This window comes from Haliaeetus albicilla, chromosome 4 (assembly GCF_947461875.1).
Source record: "Haliaeetus albicilla chromosome 4, bHalAlb1.1, whole genome shotgun sequence".
In the NCBI taxonomy this organism is placed as follows: domain Eukaryota; kingdom Metazoa; phylum Chordata; class Aves; order Accipitriformes; family Accipitridae; genus Haliaeetus; species Haliaeetus albicilla.
Genome location: NC_091486.1, coordinates 4,945,478 through 4,958,269, shown reverse-complemented (window position 1 = coordinate 4,958,269; position 12,792 = coordinate 4,945,478). Strand labels below are relative to the sequence as shown.

The 12,792-nt window shown below is 38.9% G+C and overlaps 1 protein-coding gene across 11 annotated transcripts in view; it reads right to left on the bottom strand.

Moving 5' to 3' along the window:
• GTDC1 (glycosyltransferase like domain containing 1) overlaps positions 1-12,792 on the bottom strand; it is a 185,623-nt gene that overhangs the window by 148,574 nt on the left and 24,257 nt on the right. For 10 of the 11 annotated variants that reach the window (XR_011324266.1, XM_069780753.1, XM_069780757.1 and 7 more), the window contains one exon: positions 9,489-9,676. The exons of the other annotated variant lie outside the window; for it this stretch is intronic. The gene's annotated coding sequence lies outside the window, so the exon portion shown is untranslated. The remainder of the gene's footprint in view (positions 1-9,488; positions 9,677-12,792) is intronic. 11 annotated transcript variants of the gene reach the window in all.

Genomic DNA, 12,792 nt, shown 5'->3' with positions numbered 1-12,792 from the left:
ACGTACGGTGTGCTCTACAGGTATCGCCACTGCTTTTTGCCTAATGTATTGCCTCTTGAAGTCTTTCAATATAACAACTTGCTGATATACTCTAAAGCATTTCTCATGTTATCAAACTGCTTTATATTCACTGGAACTTCTGAAAGATGTTGCTAAGAAAGAAGCAGTAGTTACAAAACTGTATGTGACTTGCAAATAGTAATTTCATGTTGTTCACTGACACATTAACTTGTTACTTAGCATGGAGACAGTATTTTGACAAAAATATTGATGCTTTATAAAACAAAAAATGCACAAGCCAGTATCTTTTTATGGAAACTACTTGATTTTGCAATATTATTGGCGTTTCTACCTTAATGACCTACTTAAAAACAAAACTAACTTACAATTTATCAGCTATGTCTTTTTGCATTGATGGCATTAAAAAAGCAGGTGTTTTGGGGCAGGGTGGGGGAATCTTGGAGGCCACAGAGCTGCCTGGTATTTTCCCTTAAAAAATTTCATGGTGCTAAAGTGCATAGAATAGATTATAGTTAAAACTATAATAGTAAGTATTTCTATTGGTTGTTTGATGATAAATAGTTTTTCTCTGATCTATGACTAAAAACATGAAATTAAGTACTTAATCTGGATTACTTCTGCCAACAGTCAAACCTACATGGAAAAGGGAGAAAGTACTACATGATAATTTAAGGGAGCCAATGGGTTTTCTAAATTTTGCTCCCCAAGAACTGATCCGGTGGCTGAAATATAACACACCTCGACCACATCTCCTTGTGCCACCTTGTTCTCACTGCTGCTTTTGTGTTATTCTTATATAGCTGAAAAATCCCTAGATGCCAGAAGTCAATTTAAAGTGAACTTCATATTGATGGAACAGCCTAAAGCTGACCTAAACTGGGCTGAGAGTTTGAGCCAACATCTTGAGGCTCCTTCACTCCTAAACATTGAACACCAAGAGGTTCCAAAACCTTTTGAAAAATGACAACTAAAACCTGCAAAAAGATGCCATCATGACACAACCAGCACAGCAGCTCCTAGAGTAGCTCTGCATACTCGCCTCCAAATTCTTTTATCCAGATTTTTGACTAGCTGACATCAAGTTTTGAGGCACCTTAGCCATAAACTTTGAGGAATCTCAGTCCTGAATGGCTCACAAAATGCTTATGCTGCATCTTTTCACTAAATTTAGCCATTCCAAAAAGATATTAAGAATCCTGCTAAAACAGACAAGACTGGGTTTAGTGATACTCTGGGCAATACTTCGGGTTCTTACCTTTTTATTTCCAAACAGAATTTGGCCCACTAAGCCTAACTCAGTGTTTTCCACCCAGAATTGTAAACACTACTTTCATTTCTTCATGTAAGTGATTGGTATGATTGATAAGGAGTAGTTTCAATATTACAAATAATGAGGCAGCACAAATTCTAGCAAATGAAAACTTCCTGAGCAAAACTAACAGCCTCTTCAAACAGTATTCATGTTTTGTTATTAACTATTTCCTCGCTAAATGACTTTTTTAATTTAGATTCACAGATATGCCAGGCTGCTAAATAAAACAGCAATTCAAAGACTGAAGACATTTTACACGTGGTTTACAGCTAATTGAAAGTTGAAAGAAAACATTGCAAAGAAGTTAGTTAAAAACAGTAGTGAGATTCTGTAAATAGATTCAACTCTTCAAAAGAAAATCAGTCACTGCATGCAGCTTTAAAGCCGGTCTTTCAAGTTAGAACTGAACTAAACCTTTATTTCGCAAAATGACACTAAATAAAAAACAGTACTAAAAGATGCAAGTGTAAAAACAATACCAATCATCCCCAGAACACCCTTTTTTTGGTACAAGAAGCTCTACGGGTTCCAGCAGCACTGCGTTCATGAATGGGTTAGGGGGCCCTACTCATTTAAGTTGTGTTTCCGTCACTTGACTATATGTGCTTATAGGAAGATAAACAGGACAACCCCACATTCGCGATGGGGAAATCTTTGTGAATGACAGCGATATTAGGCAGATGATTGGCTCCCATTTAACTTGTTGTCAGTCACATCTATGAAGTTATGCACAGGACTACACCAAAACACTGTTTCTCGGTACGTGGCGCAATAAGGCTTTTGTATACTGCTATCTTTGATATCTTAAGGAAATTTTTCTATTTATTCCTTGACGTAACATGAAGTCTAGAAACAAAATATCCTTCTAATCCACAGACTGATAATCATTGGTACACTACTTACATGGCTGCTTACAATCATTGCAGAAACCCAACCATGAGGATTTTCCCCCATTCCCAAAATGTCTAGGGGTTCAGATTTCTTCCAAGGTTTCAAAGACTGAATAATGTAGGGTCTTGCAAAGAACCCAAAATGGATGTCTCCATTTCAAGTGAAGCAGAGTTGAACATAAATCAGCAAGAGTAGCGTGTATCATTAAAACTTACTGGCAGCTAACACATAGGGTCCTTTCAACCACCACGAGAAAGCTGTAAGTGTAGTGAGCAGCAGTATCTGAGCTAGCTTAATCTAGCTAGCAGAGATAAAACACCAAAGTCAAAAGAAAGCTTTAGCAACCAAGATAAACATTTTCCAAGAATGCACGGTATGTAATTACGTTGCTGCCATATGCAAATCCGGTGTCACTGCATCTGCACTGCTGCTGGTACCCGCAATACCTAGAATGACTCGGTATAGGTATGTTTAGCCTATCTTTAAAACAACACACCTTCCATTTCGTGTCTGAAGACCTATCCTTTGATTTGCTGAAAAGTAAATATAAAAAAGCAGAAAACCTTACAAAGAAATGATAATAGCTAGCTGCTTTGATACCTATGGCAACATGACTAAAAATAAGCAATTCAAAGAAACAACTAATTCAGTAAAGTTATGAAGTTAGGATTTTTTTTAATTTTTTTGCGGTCTTTAACATATCTGCAAGGCTCTTTCATCCAATTTTGTAAAGAAGTGTAAGTAGCCATTCTGAATTGATTATTACAACTTTAGGATGAGTGACACTTGACTGAAAAAGTAAAAGGATGTCAGTCTCCTTTGTTTTCATTTTCAAAGAAGGAACACAAAATACTCTTCTCCCTCCATGCTCCTCTTCTATTCAAAAAAGAAAATTAAAGATTGTGGTTTGGGCCCATGGTGTTGGGCTCCACTCTCCCTCCACAATGACTAAATATATAGAACTACTTAATCTGGTAGTTCACGTAAAGTCTTCAGCTTCCTGGACAATGCAAGCTGAACGTAAAGTCCTATTTTACTAAAATTAGGTCATATTCCTGCACACAGGATGCCTGCAAGTCACCTGTAGTCTATATTCTTCCAATGCATTAGAAGTTACCAATACCATATGGCTCTTCTTTCCTGCAGCAATTCAAGAAATTCAGGGATGCAGGCATTCACTCAATATTTTTTCTTCTTTCTAAAATTTATGTTTGGATCCCAGCAATTCATCTTGTGCCACAAAATGTTTATAGTTTCAACTTGTATGGAGAATCCAGCAGCCTTCAGAGATCGAAGGGCCATTCTTACTGTCAAAACTGTAAGCTTCACAACGGTAACTTCATTTTCATTAGTTTCATAAAAGATATAGAAATACATAATCCTTTTAGCTGCCAATAGCCTTACAGAATAAAAACATGCAACACCAAACAGTTAAGTTTTTGCTGACCACAGAACACACAATTAGCTTTTGTCAAATGCTTTTAGAACTGTACAGTCACTTATGCATTTTTAAGACTATGATTAAATTGCCAAAAAAATTATAACAGGACACAAAATGCAGCTTTTCTGCATAAAAAGATTTTTGAAAAATTATCTTCTTTCAGTACAGAAGATAAAAGCATATTTTAAGTCATTATTTCCTCTTTAGGCTTCCCTCCGAGGTGCAAGGAGGGGGTTTAGTTTCCATTCTAAGCTGAGATGAACCAGTTGGTCTAGCAAGCTCGTTCAATGCTTCAAAGCTATCGCACTGCAATTCCAGGTTTTATTTCAAAACTTTTACACCCCAGGTTAGCCAGGGTCAAGAGTTCTCCACAGGCTGTATATGTGCACCCTCAAGAGTGACACTCTTTCACTTTTTCACTTTCATCACTTAAATAAATTATATTGAAAGATTATTCAGTGATTTGGGTAAGTACATGGTGCCTGGAAACCTACCTAGTGAATCCTTTGACCTCATTAAAATCTGCATATTTGCTGTAAGCAAGCAAGCCACTATCGTAAGTTGTAGGCTTTCCTTTTCAGCTGCTGTTTCATGAACAAAAGAGCAAAACAAGCCTCCCCCTGATCTCGGCAAGAATATTGCTTCCTACAGATCTGCATCCCTATCTGTTACAGGATCTCTAAGCCAGTAGAAGTTAAATATCCTTTAAGCCAAGAGATGTGTGTGTATGTGTATATATCTATCTATGTTCATATTTGGAATACTTTTGAGTCCATCCTAAGTGAGATTTTTAAATTGTGTGTAACTGTGCCCCATACACATCTAAAACATGCTTAAAATTGCCCTGCTATAGGAATATCATATTCACGAAAAATTAAAAAACAAAAACAACAACAGCAAAACCCACAAACAACAGCAAAAAAGTACAAAAGAAGTCAGAAAATTGGTATTCTAAGATTTACTTCTGCAAAAGCTATTCTGGCTACACCAGGGTCCTACCAAGCATGTTGGCTTAGATGAACTGGCAGCACACTTGCAGGATCTAGCCAGTACCTATGCAGCTGTTGTTTCCTAGCAAACATCTGAGCCACTACCCCTTGTTTGTCTCATTAAAAAGAAACGAGAAGATACTGTTACAAAGTATGCTGAAACAGTGAGTTAATGAGATTACGTACTGGAAATCACCTAAAAATAATTATTAGTTGTTTACCAGAATCCTGTGAAATTTCCAGTAGATAATATTCAAATTCAAGTTGTTGGGGGGGAAAAAAAAAAAACCAGAAAAGAACATATCAGCCTATGTATAAACATATACTATTACATACAAAGCACCAATTCATGTTCTGCAATTGCCTTTTCTTCTGCATGGGAAAAGCCCATGCTACACCTCTCTGAAAAAATACAGCAAACTTCCCCCACACCTCAGCCACTTCCAGACCAAAGTGCAGCATGACATTTGATACACACGCTTTCGATCCACGCTTTGCAAGCGTGTGGTAAAGTCCTTTTTAAAGATGATGTGAATTACAGGTATGCAGATGGAAGTGCTAGAAAGGGTTCTAGTTTCAGTCTCTGAAGCACCTTCACGGCAGTAACCACATGATTCAAAACTGTCTGTACTCATTGCTGCTACCATTTGAACACAGGATATCATTTTGCTTTGCACTAAGACATATTTCTCTGATTTTAAAGCACTATATTTTCATAATTCAGCAAAAATACTCCAAGCTTTTAGCAATAACACCCTAAGAGAGGAAAGGAAGACTTTGGAATTTTTCCTGCTTTTAAATTAAGCTTCATCATTTTTAAGCCTCCAATAATTTCAAAAAATTCTTACTTCACCAGCTAGGCTTCCGTTAGGCTTTTACTTGTGAAAAGTGGCCTTGTTAAAAGTGAAGTGCATTCTATTTAAAACATAGTCGCGTGTCCTTTGTGAAAAGGGCAACTGACCACACAAGAATAATGTACAAGGTTAGAAGGAATTGCCTTCAAACAATAAAAATGCATCAGATACGGTGCACAGCTGCACCCCACAACCCAGCCGGTCACCAGCACTCCAGCTTCATCCCGCTGCTTTTCCAGAGGGGATGGGAACAAGCTGAATGCTCAGAACGTAGAGTGGGAAGGGCTTGTGTAGGAAAGAGGTAGTTGGGAGAAGTCCACAGGGGAGGACAGTCCTTGGAGGCACTTGTCCTTCTAGACCTGAGCAGCCAAGAACACAACTGTCACCTTTATAATTCTGCAACCTGCACGCTGTCTTGCATTTTTACTAGCACTGCAGCACAGCAAAGGAGCCAACAGCTGAGACCCACCCTAAATTTTCTTTTACATTTAACACCACCACTTGCATATCAAAGCCTACATGTGGAAATCACTAACATTTACGGAGCCACTTAACTGCAGACTGAAGCTTGAAACAAGTTACAGATGGACAGGTTGTGCTTACCTACCTAGTATATGCCTGATGCAAATAAATGAGAAACTGGAAGTTGGTCACCTCAGAGTGGCACTGGTGGTCTCTGTCTAAACTCCACTCACCCCAATAAGCGCCCATCTCCCCTTGGACTCACTATTGTTTTGCGTGTGCTAGTAGTATTGCAACGCATATCCTTCCCCTATGCTCTACACCATACGAAATTGAGCACAATGAAAGTATTTTAGAAAAAATACCTAAGTAACTTGGAGCCACATTTTCAAAAGGAGAAGCTGAAAATCTCATGGAGACTTAGGTACCTAAATGTTTAAAACGTTTCTGAAGATGGCAGTTCAGCAAAGACTCTCAAAAACTTTTGAAAATCTTATCCTGTATAGTGTTAATCATAGTTCTGTCTTCACAACATACACAATTTTTACAGTTTATGGTAAAAAAAAAAAAACCACACAACATGTAATACTTGTGTGAACTAGCATTTCTCGCCCGCCCCCCCCCCCCCCCCCATCATATCAAGTTCACCCACTTGGGGATTGCATCAGAGGCGAGAGAGATGCTGTTCTTCCGCCGTGAGGTTGTTTCTCCCCAGCTCTGAACAGGGACTGGGCTACCTATCCTCTCCCACCTACTGATACATACCAGAAGACGACACTACTCTAAGTTTATGTGACTCTCCTCTCTGCCCAACTCACAAGGCTACTGTGTGCCCTTCTCGTCTGTGCAAGAAGCAGCCTCAGAGGCATTACAGACCTTTAGTGTCTGGCAAAACCCTCCACGGAGAAAGCATCGTGGTAGTTGTAAGCAATTTGTGGAAGAAGTGAAGGGCCTGGAGTTTGTTGTTTACTCCTGTATCTCAAATTTAATTAAATTTGAAACATGGCAGAGTTTACGACACAGACAAATAATTAAAACATTAATCATAAATGAATTCATGACTTAAACATATATAGTCCTCAGCATTTGATTTCACGTGAATCACCGAAAGCCCGTTATTTCCTGTAGTAAGTTATGATTTATGTCTTCAGCCCCTTTCCTCAATCTCATGTATATCATCTGCCTGGAAGAGATGCACCTACATGCCCAAGCTGTGGGCATGATACCTTCCCCAACCATCACGGACAGTAATACCACCTACAAATTGCAGATACTGTAGTACACGAAAGCTCTTCTTCAACATTTCCACTCTTTGGCAATACCTAAAGGAAAATGCACTACTCGAACTAGGCTTTCCAAAACTCTACTTTTTCAACAACTTTTTCTTACGGCTTTGCCGTCTCGCTGGCTGCCACTGAAAACAGTCAAATTAGGCAAGTCTTTCCTACATTACACTGAGAATGACATACTATTAATTGATTGCACCCCATCAAATTTTAAAATATGAAAAAAGATGGTTTTATACAATTTACTCCCTAAAGACTCCAGACTACTCAACTGATAGTTTTATAATATTTTTTTTTTATTATTATTATTAAAGGGACTGAGTGAAGAATGATAGGGAAAAGCCCGCATCTTTACAATAAAAAGCAGCTGAAAAACAGCTTCTTAACAAGATACTTTCTAGAATTTATAAAGAACAATGCCCTGAAAGACCTAGATGCTAGGAACAAAAATAACTACTGTAAGGAAATGGCAAGATGAGGGAGGAAAAGAGTATCACAAGCATCAAACAAGCCAATAAAAAGTCCATTAGAATATACGGACTCTAAATGTTCGAACAATCTCCATGCTATGGAGACCTCTGATAATGTTACGACAGACAATTACAGTGCTAACACAGTTCTGATGCCTCAGAGTTGAATATACAAATCAATTAGGACACCAGAAGAAATGTGTGTCAATATAAGCAACACAATCTAGGAAATACTGGAATTCTGTGCTACCTCAATAAGAGCTTACACTGCAGCCCTTCCCTCATCGCAGCCCGTAATATTATTTTTTTGTTACTTTTGTTACTTGGAGCTTAAAAAACTTTAGGCTTGTTACTCTTCTGTCAAATTAGTACAAGTTGCCTGATGAGTTCAGAAGTTACTGGAATAGAAAGGGGAAAGGAGAAGGAACCGCACTGACACACAGTGTCACACCGGCTTGTTTCCTTAAACAGACCAGGCTTAGAGCTGTTTTACATGCATAGAGGCTGTGATGGTGAAATATGAGGCCTTCCCTTAAAAGAGGCAATCCCAGCTGGTTTAAGTGTTAGAGACATTGGGGAGGGGGGATCCCTCCCTTAAAATACTGACTGATATGTCCACCACACGCAAAATTCACAAAAAAGTTACCAGATTTTCATTATGGTTTTAATGCACAAATAAGTCTTTTACACTTGAAGATACAACCAAATTTATTAATTCTCAGTGTGAGGAAAACTAATTTTCCCTACCAAAAGTATAAAATATAGTCTCAATTCACTGTTGACTACCACTAGTCTGTACAGTGGAATTCCACATATTTTGATTTGGGGGGGGAAGGTGGGATGGTAAATAGAAAATATGTATCTGAACGGCCAAACATTTTTGGTCATCTCTTCCTATTTTGCTGTAGGGCCCACCCATCTCTTAGGTCTGTCTCTCATGTACAGCTATATGAAGCCGGTCTACTTGAATTACAAGTACAGCACAATTGTTAACAGACATACCTCATTCGTGATCTTAACATTTCCCACCTCTGTTGCAACCATGTGAATCCAGTTTTTGATTAAAAAGGAGAAAAAGAGAAGTCAGCAAGCATGTCACTAATCTTGCCTTGAAGGAAAGATTCCTTTGATTCCCAAAACCTGTAACCTTACCAGACTTACCAAACACTGGAAGCACAATGTGAACCGTACCATCGTTGCAAGGCAAGCACAGTAAAAATCATTAGTAGACACCTACTAACACCAAGAGGGCTGTACCCACTGAGCTGGGCACAAAAGGCAATCAAGTCTCCTTTTCTTTACGGAGCCAGTTAGTGCCACCACACAACCAAGGCAGATGAAGAAAGGTAGTCCCCAGACTGCACACACTGAAGTCCTTATCGTAGAGTCCCTGCTGTCTGCTCAAACAAGCACCACACAGAGAAATAAGAAAAGTTCTTCAACTTGATCCCTTAATGATCTTCTGAAAGGTAGCACCTTCACAAACAATTACGAGTATCCCCCCACAAAGTGTAGCATGAAGCCGAACTAATGAATCTGCTCTGGAATTGATGATACTCTGCATGGACACGGTGACCCACAAAGAGAGACAACATACTGCAAGAGCAGGGAGCCCAGGACCCCGACTCTACACTGAATTATTGGCCATGAGCCACTTAACTCCTGTGGCTTGTGTAGTTCCCTGTTTGACAGGCAGAAAACACACTTTCCCTTTCCCTTTTTCATCTAAGAAACACATGATATTTATCAGAAGTATTATTACCTTCATTCAAAACTGGAAGCAGTAAAATACCAGGCTGTGCTGCTTTACATGTCTTCAACAAAGCAGTTTGGGAATCTTGTCTATGAATCTCAGTGACGAGCAGTACTTTTTTCCCATCCGTTCTATCTGCTTCAGTCCAATGGACAGATGATAAAGTGCAATTTTCCCAATTGTAAGTGTTCTTAAATCTGAATAGAGTTAGGGGGAGAAAAGAAAAAAGTGTATGAGCTCATCTGGTGTAACTTCCCAACTGTTTTAGGCTAAGACCCTCCAACAAAATACCACCCAAATATTTATTCCAAATACATTCCTTAGTCTAGCACTGTCTGCAAAAAAAGACTACACTTGAGCCAAAGGCAAAAGACAGGAGAGTCCACAATCACCTGTGCCCATTGATCATCAAGAGTAGCTAGGTTCATTTACTTCACACTTCATCAAATCCTACAGCAGAGGAGCCAGGTGAGCCTTGCCTCCACTCCTCCAAGACCCCATCAACCTGACCTGCCACTAAAGTTCCTCTCTACAGGAGATAGCCACCATTACCTTTCTACGCACATCAGGGAAACGCCCCACCCCACCAGAATTCAAGACAATATACTAATGGCAGTCTTGCAGTGCTGTGTAAGTTAATGTCAAGATTCTAGGTGTTTGTCTACTTCATGGTCTTTTTTTGTACGTGCAAAGACTGCACTAGCCTTTTTGCCATGGCATCATAGTCACCACAGATCATCACACCTCCAAGCCCTCCCCTCGAGTCAAAGAACTGGGATGGATGAGGTTGGACCAGACCTCCAGAGTCCAAACTCATCCAAACCCTCTGCTCAAACCAGGGTCAACCATGGCAGGTTCCCCAGGTCTACCTCAAGTTCCAGGTATCTCCATAGATGGAGACTCCACAGCCCCTCCGGGCAACTTGTGCCAACATTTGACCACTCACGGTGACAAACTTCTTTCTGTGTTTAAACGGAATTTCCTGTATTTCAGTTGGTGCCCCTGAGCCTACTCATCTCGAGGGTAAACTGTCCCAGCTCTCCCTGCCTCTCCTCGTATCACGCCCGTATTCTCAAAATGGGGTTTCCCAGCCCAAGTTTTCTGTAGCAACTACAGTTTTACTGTATTTTGATGACTGACTGCATGACTAACTGTGGATATATTTCTCTCGTATTCTTTGCATCATCTCAAAAATAAAGCACCAAAAATTAAATCACCAACAAAACCGCTGATTAAGTGCAACTAAGCCACAAACACATGGGAGACCCACTAGATGTGGGTCTTTCTCATCCCAAAAGTTACACTCTAAGCAACAGGGCATTTTTAATCTTTTCTGTCTCAGCTATGTATAATTCAAGTTTTTATATCAAAATATTGTGTTGCAATGATTTAATGCTTTAAAGTAAGTTAGTTTAATATAGCAATATAGGCCAGACACAAAATCCTATTAAAAAAATACATCAGCTTTGTCTCACAAAGCCTTCTATCACAAAACCATAGTGATCAGCATTAATTATTTTTATTATTTTTTTTTTTTTAGCTTTTAAGCCTTCACTGACAGAAGTCCAAGTTAACCTTTACTTTATTTTGTCCTGGGCTAAATCCACTGCGACATCCTTTTTGCCCTTTTAAATACAGAAACTTTTTGGAAGTCTTCCAGCACTTTGAAACAAACACATTTAAAAGATATGCAATAATTAACATGAGTGATTCTAGAGGCTCCTGACACAGTTCTCGAGTCCCTATGATGTGATGTCCAGATCTGTTTATATAATTTTTTTATTTAATAGTTAATTTCAGAAATCACTCCTTTACCATCTTTAGCAAAGTGGGTGTGAACTTCCTACTGCAAACAAAAAATGATATGGGAAAGGAGAAAACACTATAATAAAGTGTGTAAAAAGCAAAATTACATTAAAAAGGCAAAAAATACATCAAAACAGTTTTAAAAGTTTATGCTTAATGATGTCTTAATAGAAAGAGCTGACTTTGAGACACACTGAAAATGACCATTTCCCCCTGTAGATGGTTGCCTTGGAGCCAGAGGACTAGCTGCATTAGATACAAAGATCAGAAGATTGTGATGTTTACAGACCTAAAAGTTGGTATCTGTCCACTTCTCAACTGCAAGTTAGATCACATGTTTCTACTTATTTCTCAAAATGACAAGGTTTAATACTTTTTTTTACTTCAGTCTACACAGAACTTAAGATTCTTAACAGCAATGAACTTGTGAGAGAGTTTCCAGCCCAAGTTTTTGACGAGATAGGGTAGAAATAGGATGATTTTCAAAACATAAATTCAAACTGGCAAAGTCTGAGGTCTTTTACTATTGAATACTAAGGGAACTAGTTGAAATCACTCCTGAATCACCTGCAATTATCTTCAAAAGCTCATGGAAGTCAGAAAAGCTCCCAAAGACATGAAGTGCTAGCACAAACAAAACTTACTCCAAAAGAGAAGAAAATGGAGAAATGAGAATTACAGACAAGCAATCCTTACTTCCATACCAACAGGTTACCAAAACAAGTGATTAAACAACCTATTTGTACACACCTAGAGGACTGGCCAGTAAAGATTTGTGGGGGGGGGGGAAACACATCAAACTAATCTTAATTTTCCCCTTTGAAAAGAAATGTATCTGGACCTCAGTGAGGTTTTTTCACACAACGTTCTAGAAAATATGAACAAATATAATCGAGGTTATACCACTAAGATACAGGAACATCAGAGGATGCAAAACTGCCCTGTGGGAACAAGAACCAGTAGTTTACTATGAGAATGGCAGAACACTGGAAACAGGCAGGAATCTGTCCTCAGTCTAGTATGCTTCAGTATTTTCATTGATGGCTTCCAGAGTACACGCTTGAAAATCTTAGCAAGTAACGCTGAGCTCTGGAAGGTGTTGCAAGCGAATACTAGAATTTTAATGTATCTTAACTGAACTGCCACTTCTGATGGAGAGCTTGAACCCTAAGAAAGAAGTTTACCAATTAAATTCCAAATTATGTCATTTTACTATTATTTTTCTTTACTATATATTTAAGTAAATCAGGAATGATTCAAACAAGTTTCATCCTACCTGAAGACAAGAGATGAACAATTCTCAGGATCCCTTCCAGATCAAATTTCTACAAGTGTAGTATAGATCTACACTGAAACAATGGAAATGGAATGGAGAAAAATGGATGAAAAGATGTTTCCACATCAGTGAAGCAGCACAGAGGCCCCAGCACTGCAGAGGCACAGATGACCCATCCTCACAGATCTCCTGCTAATCTTCACCAGTTCTGTCCCCCAGACTCTAGTTTTT